This window comes from Haplochromis burtoni, unplaced genomic scaffold (genome assembly GCF_018398535.1).
Source record: "Haplochromis burtoni strain Fernald_Lab_line unplaced genomic scaffold, NCSU_Asbu1 Contig_60, whole genome shotgun sequence".
Lineage (NCBI taxonomy): Eukaryota > Metazoa > Chordata > Actinopteri > Cichliformes > Cichlidae > Haplochromis > Haplochromis burtoni.
The window spans coordinates 1461021-1472458 of NW_024582421.1; the positions used below are offsets into that span (position 1 = coordinate 1461021).

General features: G+C 40.5%; 1 protein-coding gene across 3 annotated transcripts in view; it reads left to right on the forward strand.

The window, feature by feature from the left end:
* sema3b (sema domain, immunoglobulin domain (Ig), short basic domain, secreted, (semaphorin) 3B) overlaps positions 1 to 11438 on the forward strand; it is a 78618-nt gene that overhangs the window by 42768 nt on the left and 24412 nt on the right. Inside the window, exons 1-2 of one of the 3 annotated variants that reach the window (XM_042221055.1) lie at positions 66 to 7546; positions 7649 to 7737. The exons of 1 other annotated variant lie outside the window; for it this stretch is intronic. The gene's annotated coding sequence lies outside the window, so the exon portion shown is untranslated. Of the gene's footprint in view, positions 1 to 65; positions 7738 to 11438 lie in introns of those variants that run through there. One more of the 3 variants, XM_042221054.1, reaches the window with a different exon arrangement.

Sequence of the window (11438 nt, forward strand, 5' to 3'; positions counted from 1 at the left end):
AATGAGTTTTTTGGGTTCATTGAGAACATGGTTGTTGTTCAATAATAAAATTATTCCTCAAAAATACAACTTGCCTAATAATTCTGCACTCCCTGTATATGAATGGACCATGCGACAGGCATGATATGAGAAATAAATTCAAAATATTAAAGGCAGAATTTCAAAGCTTCTGTGTAAATAAAAATAACTTGTGGCATCATTTTATAGCATGCAGGCACTGATACATGTGCGGGCTTCTAAAAAATGTGTGTTTGACTGTCTGCGTGCGGGCTGAAGTTTCAAGGCTGTCTTTAAGTAGGTGATTTCCCCATTTTTTGTCTTTTATCCAATCTTCACTGTGATCTGTAGAATTTTCCTCCGAAATAGTAACAGTGCACCGACAGCACCACTTTGATTAAAGTGGAGCTCAGAATTACAGGGCCCTTTGTAGAACATCTGGCTCAGAAGCACCCTGTGCCTGTAAATATGACACTGTTCTGTAACATTCGTCTGTATTTAATAAAAAAACTAGTACCTTTAGTCCGATTTTGTGCACCGATGTCTTAGTGAGTATGCTGATTCATCATAATACAGTATTTCAACTGTCAGTGTGACAATCCAATAACAGAGCGCACAACCCAAAACTTATAATTACATTAAAAAAATAATACATCAACTGCGACATGTGTCCTCAGTGCAGAATAGCAACTGTCACAATCAATGTTGACTGGAAATGATTTTAATATATATATTTTTTTATCTTTTTGTCCAAAACTAGTTGAACTAGACCTTCATTATCTCCCGATTAGTCATTGAGATTTAATAGTGGTGGGAACTAGTGCAGAAATGTGCATTCCACTGAGAAGTAGTTGATGTGCTGTCAAGCTGTGTGTGTGTGTGTAAAACTATATTTGTGTGAAAAAGACAAAGCCTTGGTCATGCAAGGTGCTGTAATCCACTCGGTGACCTCCAGAGCCTGCTCGCTATGTGAATGTGTGTGTGTGAAAATGTGTCACCAGAGCCTTGCTTATGTTTGATGGTGGTCTTATCCACCCGATGACCCTCTGAACCAGATGGTGTGTGACTGCATGCCTGTGAGAGTGTGTGTGTGTGTGTGTGTCCCACCTCTGAGCCTCCTGGCACTCCAGTCAGTCCCCACACCCACCAGTCCTCCAACACCACACACCCCACTTCCCGCCCTCCTTCATCCTTTCAGTTGGGTGTGATCACATCAAAGCAAAAAAGGGAGGATTACAGGTTTGTGCCCCAAAGGAAGCTAGCATCCCTCTAACTGTAACTCTCTCTCGTTCTCGCTCTCGTTCTCTCTCTCTTTCATTCCTGCCACTTTCCCAGTGGGGCCCCCGTAATCCCTACGGTGTCAGAAGGTCAGGGGACCGTGTCATGGATAACCCACTGGGGCACATATAATACAGCTAATAGTTAGCTAACATGAACATAAAGACAGATCCAAATTTTTTTATCATCTCTTTTTCCCCTAGGCTCTATTGTTCATTTTTTTTCTTTATCATCTTTGTTTTATTTCAAGTCGTAGTAAAAACCATAATTCCCAGCAAGAATGGGAGTTTTCTGCTGTTTAGAAACACTTGTATATGGCTACAAGTGTTGCTGAACAGTAGACAAATGGTTCAACTCCTGCTTTTAAACATAAATTCACACATACGCAAACACACACATGCAAATAGATAAGATCGGTATGGCGATACAACTGGCAGAATGGACTCGACAGTTGTAATGACGCTAATAGTGCACTTAGTCCTGGCATTTGTTTTATGTTGGGTCAGTGCGCGACACGCACATAGCCTTCAAAACACAAAGAGAAAAAGCAAAGCTCTTGGTTGGGATCAGTGCTATTTTATGCTCTACTTTTGCAGCCGTGGCATCTCGGCCCTCATATTTATGCATCTGTTGAGCAAATGTTTATGATGCGACGCCGCTAGCAGGTGTCACTCTAGTCCCAGATCAGTTTTCAGGGTACGGTTGGTCCACTGTGGATGTAGGCCAATTGAAACTATTGTTTCCTGTTACTCTTGAAGAGTCTATTGGACCGTGCATCTGTCCTCGAGGATTTTCATAACATTCCACATCAGGGTGCAGCAGCAGTGTAATGCACTTGTGCAAATTCGTCTCAGTTTCCAGATAAATTGAAAGAGTTGTTTAGGAGAATGGATGTATGGTCACTGGTCGCAGTGAATGCCAAAAAGTGCGGGAAGTTTTATTCTGGGTTCCTCACCCATCTTCATCTATAAGTAGGAAAGGAGCCTCTGCTGAAACAATTCTCCAGCCTCGATTTCAGATAAACACTCGACCATCTGTTAACCGGTCATGTGGCCTTATTGCAACTGTGTGACAATTTAGTGACAATTCACCAGATGCATTAAGATTTTTCAAAAGCCATGTCCAGTTAACTGAACTAAAATGAGTTACTTGCCAGTGCTTGCCTTCTCTTTTGAGAAACAGGAAGCTGCTCAAACTGGACACAGCTATAAGATGCCCTGTAAAGCCCAGGACCAGTGAAGTTCACTGCTGCATTGAACATGTATGCATTTTATTGTTAAGATTGTTGAAATTACCGCAAGGTTCAATATTTGGCCAAGTAATTTCCTTCCAACAGCAACCCACTGCTTCCCTCAGCACTCATGCTAATGGGTGCACCTTTTAAAGTCAGTATGGCGTCATGAACTTCAATGAAGTGTAGAAGCACTGGCAGATTTTCTTTGTTTCTGGCTGGTTTCTTTACAGTTTCCTTCAGAAATCCTTCCTCAGAAATGTTTCATCGCTACATTAATATTAGTAGTGTGGATGCCTCATGCCATTAAATAATCTGGCTACCTTGCAGACTTATTCTGGGGTTTGGCCTTAAGGACAAGAAGCCAGACTCTAGCCTGGCTGTACTTTTTTCAAGCACCAGAAGTTGTAGGCAGCAGAGCTTTAGGCAGCTTCTGTTGTTCCACATCAGTATTAGTGCTGTTCTCACAGCTGAGTAACATGTTTCCATAAAGAAACTACATCTAAAAACTACAATCTTCTACAATATAAAGGTGATATATATGCAGGCTTAAGCAATTTCTTCTTATTTTTTCAGGACTGATGTAATTCAAAGTGTTAACTTTTGGTGGTCATGGTTTATCATGCCGTCCATCATAAATACGGTGCTTTATATAACACAGAGACATGGTAAAGTTAATTAATCATCCTAAGAAACCAGGAGTCTGTGGATCCATTTCTGTAATCTTAGAAAAAGATAAATATTTTTATGTCATAAAATATGCACCGACTATATTTCAAAAACACTATAAATGTTTCTGATTCATCAAATTAAGAAATCTTTCATGAGGGCGAGGATTAGAAATAATGTGTCATCAGGACTTTTTCTGCAACTGTCGCTCTATGAATAACTATGTATGAAAGGAACATCTGTCAAAGTATAATTAATTATTTCATTATAGTCAAATTAGAAATCATGCCCACATAATGTGCACTGCTTAAATGCTCTTAAATACATACAATAGCCGAATTAAGTCCTAGGCTCTCCAGTCTGATTACACAACATGAAACTAACACAACCAAATCCCACCCCCAGCTTATGAAACTCAATCCAGTTAACACACTTTAGCTCAGCAAACCCTGTTTTTGTAACAAACTATTGAATCTAAATTACTGCCTGTATCTATATTTTACTGCGAGTAATAAGCATCGTGTCATGAAGAAGCATTTTTTAATTATTTATGATTTCATAGTTTGTCACACTTGTTTCAGATCATCAAACAAATGTTAGTATTAGACAATGATAACCTGAGTAAATACAAAACACTTTGTAGATGATTACGTTCATTAAGTGTAAAACCTGCAAAGCCAGAACTGCAGTCGAGCATTTGAGATAACTGGTAATGAGTTCATGTTTGGATCAGTTAGAGCGAGTTATAGGAGGTCCTGAAGAAGCAAAGCAGCCCAGACCATCACACTACCACCACCCTGCTATGATGTTGTTTATATGAAATGCTGTGTTTTACACCAGATGTAACTGGAGTCAAACCTTCTAAAAAGTTCAACTTCTGTCTTGTCAGCCCACAGAATATTTTCCTAAAAGTCTTGGGGATTATCAAGAAGGTTTCTTTTTGGCAAATGTGACATTAACCTTTGTGTTGTTTTTGGTCAGCAGTGGTTTTTCTCCTTTGAGCCCAGTCTTTTTCTTATCACTGAATCATGTAGACTACACTAACTGAGGCAAGTGAGGCCTGCAGTGCTTTAGATGTTGCTCTTGGTGCCACTGTTCACAATTTAAAAGCTGCATTTTGTATTTCATCTGGTTTTCTTTGCCTAATAGTAAAGCTTCTTTGATCTGGAACGTTTAAGTGTGACAAATATGCAAAAAAAAAAACAACGTAGATCTCCAAATGGGCCAAATACTTGTTCACAGCACTGCAGAGCACAATGAAGACCCCTGCGTGGGAGACACTTGTCTAATGGTGATCCCGGGCAATCTAAAAATCATTTCAGTTCAGTGACTTGTAATAAAACAAAGATTCACTAAGACGCTATTAGGAAACTGAGCCCTCATCTTCAATAGCTCACAAGCTTCAGCTGGGACAAAAGCCTTTGTTGGGACACAGAGCTCACTGCACAGCCTGTAGAGACATCAGACTAGTTTATGACAGACGGGTCAGCAGGGGGCGGGCGGTGGGCTGAAAACATACATATAGCTTTAATTGTACTCATGGCAGTGTGCATGAAAGTCTTTAAAGCGCTGAAGATAAGTGTGCATTGTTTGTAAAACTGCGAGCAATCAGGGAGACAAGACACACACACAAACTTCAGTGAACCCCTAATGTGAGACCCATGACCTGGTGAAAGGGGTTTTCTAGGTGTGTGAGAGAGTGTATGAGTGTGTGTGGGTCAGGGTTGCCAGGCACAGTATGCCACCTGCGACTGGAATGAAGACTAAAGGAGTGGGACAACAGAGAAGAAGATGCACAACACAATGTGACTGTGAGTGCTACACTTTCAGTAGACAGGCCCTACAGAGTGCTTTACATCTTATGAGTGAAATATCTTACTGATGGGCCAAAAAACCTCCTACATTAGAAGTTGAAAAAATAACTAGCTAAATAACTAAATAAAGAAATGGCACCCTCTGCGACTGTCCTGCCCACCTAGTTAGCAAGGCATCAGTTTGTACTGCCTTGGTAAAAACTTCTCTCGTTAAAACTTTTCATTTATTTATTTGTTTATTAGAATTTCCATTAGCTCAGCTCTAAAGTGTAGCTACTCTTACTGAGATTGACTTTAACAGCAGTAAATTAAATTAGAATTGAATTCCAAACTTGAATTTTCAGTGGCTTCTTGAAGGAAACATTTGATGCAGATAGAAGTCATATACTGTAATCAGTCAGTGTGCACTGTATTTCCAGCTAGCCAGTAGTAACTTGAAGTCTTGTATGTCCTTGTTGAAAATCCTGTATGTCAGGAACTACATTTAACTACGTACTCACATCTTTTATCGGTATCAAACATCCAAATTGTCAAAAGTGAAACTCTGTGAGCTTTCAGGTTTTTGAAAGGAGGCTGTGAAAGCTCTGTGATTAGCTTAATACATTAAAAAGCCTTTGGAAATGACCAAACTCCAACAACGCTCTGGTCCTGCCTTGGAGTATTTGGGATGTACTGACCGTTCTGTTTGAATGGACGGACGAAAACATCGTCCTGGAGGAGTTGTTGCAGTTGAATGGATGCTTTTATACTTTTTTCCCCGTGAAAATGTATCAAAGGAATACATTGTAGCTTACCATATAGAGACTGACCCCAGAGAGAGAGAGAGAGAGAGAGAGAGAGAGAGAGAGAGAAGACAAGGCTTCTGAGCCCACCATCACATCAAAGACTGTCACTAAAGATTTTGCAAAATATACATTTTTGGTCCATCTGTAAACCTAAAACACATGTAAGCTGTTTGAAAAAAAGAAGCATATTTATGAATTTGTGTATTCAAAAGCCTGGGCATCATGAATGGTTCACCAAAGCTTCAACTCTGATATGTGTCTGAATGATGTAAACCCTCATGTTCTATAAATGTGTGCCAATTACCCTCTTACCAGCTTCAGCGTACGTGTTCTCCGCATCAGCCTGAGTTACTCTTATGTATCTGGAAATCTCTGTTTCTCTGTGTGTTTATAGTGACTTTAACTGATCTCTTATCTAAATGCATCAGTAAACCAAGCCATGAGTCATTCACTGTAAGTGTCAAGTCACGTCTCACAGCACATATAACCCTGTTTCAAGGCTCACCTGAGCTCGCATGTTTATGTGCATGTAACAACACCAGGAACGCACCAAACCAAACCAAACCAAACAGTTTTTAATAGAATGTCACAAAATGCAACGCAAAAGCAATGTGAAAAGAAGAAAATCTGACTGGTTTATTGAGATAACAGCTGGTAGCATGAATTCTTAAGGCTCATACCATTAGACCTGTAGCTCTCAAACCGTGGACTGGGCCACACTGGTGTTGCAGAGAGCCATTCAGGTTGGGTGTTGATGGCTAGGCAAAAAAAATGGTAAAATTCAATTGAACAAGTATGTATTTTTGTATGAAAACTGGTTTAGCCAACTATATTTAAGCAAAATTTTAACATCAGTTCTATTCCTTTATTTGGTACTTTGGTAAATTATCAGGTGGGTGGCGAGGCTTTTGGCTTCTGAAGCATTGCGTGTCAGAAAAAGACTGAGAACAGCTGCATTAGAACAGCTGTAGAATAAGTGGAAGCAGTTTAACCTGAAACAGTGGAAAAAACGTTGGTAATGGTAATGAAGGACTCTGAAAAAGAAAACGTTTCAGCCAGGTCCCATCATAGATACACAGTAGCATATCCACACACACTACGGACAGCTCAGTGTGTGTCTCTGCCCCCTTTGACGCCCCTCCTTTAACCTCCCACCTTTTCTTCAACCCCTCCCTCTCTCTCTCTCTCACGTTTTCCCTCTATCTCTCTCTCCCTCCCTTGAATTAAGTCCATTATCCCAGCCCGCTCTGCCTCTGAGCAAGTCTACTCTGCTCAGCTGCTGCGAAAACTCCGTGTATGTGTGAACTCCTTGCATGCATGTGTTAAGAAGAGTTTTATGTGTGTGTACAGGCTTGTGTGTTTTTGTAAGTAGAGCTGAAGTGCAGCCGTTCATCAGTGGAGCTGACTGCAGGCAGGGGGAATACTCAGATCTCGCTTTGCTGCTTTTTAACTTCACTTACTTACTTTTTGGACTTTTTGAAGACTCACTGGACATATTTTGCACCATAGTGGAACTCTGCTGTTATTCTCTTTCTGTTCATGCACCATTCCCATAACTGGAAATAAAGGATTTTTTTCAATTTTTTAATCAGATTTCTTAAAAGAAGTTTTCAGGTATTTCCACCTGTTTAGCTGATCTCAGCTCTCACTTTCTGGACTGGTCAGTAACTGTTTTTTCATTAGTCCATAACTTGTATTATCTTTCTTGCTTAAATCAGATATGAAAAATCTTGGGAATGGGTTTTTGAAAGCACGCAACAAAAACTGAAAAGGTTTGTGTTCAGTGATTTCTGCATATAAGTAGAGGAAAGACTATGAGAAAGTAAAATGAAACAGAACAGTGTGGTAACAATGGATACTGTCTGCGCTGCCAGAGGCATGTTGGGCTCAGGTGGATGCTGATCCCGACCTGGAATGTTCTGAACTCCTGTGGAATTTGGTTCCCCTGGAAACGGATAGGCAGGTAAGTTAATTTGGACTCTGTTCCAGTAAGATCACCATTTAAGTCCGTAAAGTCAATAAAATTAGTTCAGTTTAGTGAAAGACACTTCCAACCACAAACGGACTTAACTTGTAGATGAAGTAATAATGAAATCATGACTCCTGCTGTGCCGTTAAGTTCCTGGTTCCCTGAGCCTGCTGTGCCTGTGACATGACCACCACGTGCAGCACTGCTAATCCTGCACCACTTCAAACTAAAATATCTTTCTAAAAGTCATGCCGATGACATGTGGGATTTCTCTCAGAGTGTTTACTTGAAATCTGCTCTGTTGTTTCATTTGAGAGAGTCAACTGAGTTGTCTTTCCTCTGGGAACAGTTTGGAGCAGATCCAGTCAGGAGACCAGAGGCTGCTCTGTAAGGTCTCGCCTTACTGCTGCTTCAGGGCTTAACACAGCCAAATGGATAGCTACCAGGGACCAGCAGGCTGCCCTCGCCTTAGTGACTCCTTCATTATCTCTTATTTCAGAGTTTCTTCCATGAGATGAGCGATTTAAGCTGCATGACCGCAAAGCAATTTTCCCACAGTAATTAAGCAGATTTCTTTCTTCAGTAGTATCACTCCAATCACCTCTTCCCATCCCGGCGATACAGGCAAAACTGGTGAAAGACTGAAAAGTTATCCATCCTCACAAATGAGACCGGTATGAGCATGAGCATAATTAGTGAGGACAGCAAACACCCAATTAGCAAGTTTTAGTGACTCCAGTTTCAATATTTATTTTTCCCTTCACACTCTGAATAATAAGAATAGTCAAACTGAATAAATGCTAGCCATGGGGTTTTCCATTTGTGATGCTGGGCCAAGTGGCTCAGGACCAGCGGACTGCCACAGCATCTCCAGCTCCTTCATTCACTTACACTCTTTTAAAGGGACCCGAGGACTCTGCTTCAGACTGTTTCGCTTTTCTTTCTCAATATGTTTCAGCTTAAATCCCATAAAGACCGGTGCTCACTTTTGGCTTAAAGCTAGGGCTTACTTTGTTTCTGTTGAGTGTGTGTGTGTGTGTGTGTGTGTGTGAAGCTTCACTTTGCTTCTATGACTAGCATTGCCCAAAGACTTAAAACACTTCAAATAAGAATGAACTTCTGAGATGCTTATTAAATTCTTTTGTAGCCTTCATATGACTCAGGCTTGTGCCCTTTTTTCCTATGTACTTTAAAAGTTTTTCAACTCAACTTTTAGTTGTAATTTTTTTACATTTATGGGCCATTTATATCATAATTATAGCAGAAAACCATCATTTCAACTTACTGCTTTTTCACTATAGGTGGTCTGTCTTTATGAATGTTTATTTTTATAGTTATCAAGGGAAATGAAGCGCTGCACACCTCGTTGTCCTTCCCAGAAAAAGCAAAACGCTGTCATGCTTCAGACCAAAGCGCTGTCACAGCTGTATTCATAGTTAAAGTCACAGTTTTGCATGACTCTTGTAGAATTTGTTTGTTAAAGTCTGCAGCATTTACATTAAGCAACGCCTCCCTGCATCACCTGCCCCGTTCACACATCTAAGACTTTCTGCTTCCGTGCTTCTTTTCATTCTTGGAAATGGGGCAAAAACTGGCAAGCCAAAATTTTTCAGTCAGAACTGAATCAAAACACAACTGTGCTTTAAAAAGTATTCTTTAAATGCCAAGGTGGTAACTTAGATTGGAGGTCCACGATTTGACATGCTCACTATACTATGCTACTATATATTGTACAGATGCATTCGGTCCCTGGATGGGTTCACTCTAACTATCACATTTACACCCTGAAAACCGTTTCCTTACTAGTGACTTAGCTGTCACTAGTTAATATTTATCCTTTTAATCCTAGAAAAATAATGTGACACAGACTATTAGTGCTTTGCGTTCTGACACGTATTATGATCACTTCATCAATACATGAGTCAAATTTATTGCAAAACAATTTCTGAATTTGATTAAAACAGCAGTAAATAACCAGAAGGAAAACAGCTGGTGGCATAACATTTGTGCTTCCAGCTTCAATTCTTTTCAGATGTGTTTTATTATGTCAAAATGACATGTTTCAATGAGAATGCAGTTAACTCCTTTATGTGGTCATATGATTTCAAAACTATAGACTTTATAGTATTTCTGGAAAAACATCTTGGTTTCTTTGGAAAAGACTTATCTGTTCACCTTACCAGCCCTCTTCTTAACCTTCTTCTCGCTCTTTGCGTCCATCCTTACTCTTCTCTACTGTCTTCTCTCTTGCATTCCTTCCCTTCCTCTGATTTACTTCCACTATTTCACAATTCAGCAGTACACATAATTATAAATAGCCATAGATTAAAGGAGCTGCATTGTCAGTGATAATGGGAGAGAAGCAGATCTTTCTCTGGACTGACTTTTAATAAAGGCTTTTGTTTGCCAACATATGTTTTCCATAGCACTGACTGCTTTCCTGCAGTCAGTGCTCCACAGAAAACCAATCAAATTAGATAGTATAGATGGGAGGGGGACTCATCACCGCGATGATAAGCAAGTATCTCTTTCACAGTGAGCCAACTCTTTTCTTAAACCTGACCGAGTTGGGGAGCTAAAAATCATAAAATAAGATGGAACTATGGAAAAATACATGGAACTCCTATGCTGTTCTCCTGCCGTATTCCTCATTCATATGTAAAACACATTTTGTAAGAAACAGAGAATTCAAGTGAGAGCTTTGAATTACATACGAACTTTTTAAAAAAAATCTTACTGTATTCTCTTTCACCCCGTCGCTCGTCCCATCTGTCGCCCCCTTAGCAAATTAACTGGTGCAAAAGCCACCAGTTACCTGCTGTTACAGCTATTTTGCTCTGTAAAGCTCTCCCTCCCCTCCTCACCCTCTCCACTTATTCTTCATCATCATCCATCCATCCCTCCCGCTTTTCATTTCTCACTTGCAGGGAGGCTTAGACTTATTGCTCACAGGCCAGGGAACTCTTTTTTTCCCCTAGGGGAGAAACAATTGGCTCCTTTCTCTCCATCACCTCCTGCCTCACTTGTTTCTTCTCCATTCCTCCCTCCCTACCTCTGCTGCATTCTCCTTTTTTGTAAGACTGCATGCATGCAGGCTGGCTGCAGGGTTGAAGTGCAGAAATGTCTATATCCTGTTGTTTTGTTCACTCCTTTCCACGTTCTCTCTTTTGTTGTCCTTCCCTGCCTTTTCAATTCTCCCCTCCCCGTTCTCCCTCCTTTTAGACTTCTAATTCTCCTTTCCTCTCCCTTTCATTCACATTGCCTTACTGCTTCATCCACAATTCATCTTTCAACTCTTTTCACACGTTTTCCTTGCTCTGCTCCTGTTGTGATTCCCCTCTCTTAACCGGCCTCTCAACAACTTCTTGTCTTCTGTCTCTACATCATTTTGTCATCTCTTCATTCTTCCCTCTGTAATGTTTTTATTTGTCTTTGCTTCCTTTTCACCTACCTGTCTCTTCATATATCTGACCCTCATTGTTTCCCCCTCTGGCTCGACTTGCTCTTGATCTCCACTGTGACCTGTGGCAGTGGTGGTCTACAGGTTAAACTGCAGATATCCATTTATTCATTACTGCATACAATACAGTAAAGTTGCACTCTAACCCCACTCTGAAAAAGCCGTTTCACCCTGGAGGCGGGCCGCTTTGTCTGCCCATCTCAATTTACTCTGGTTTTGACAGGACAGCCTGCTC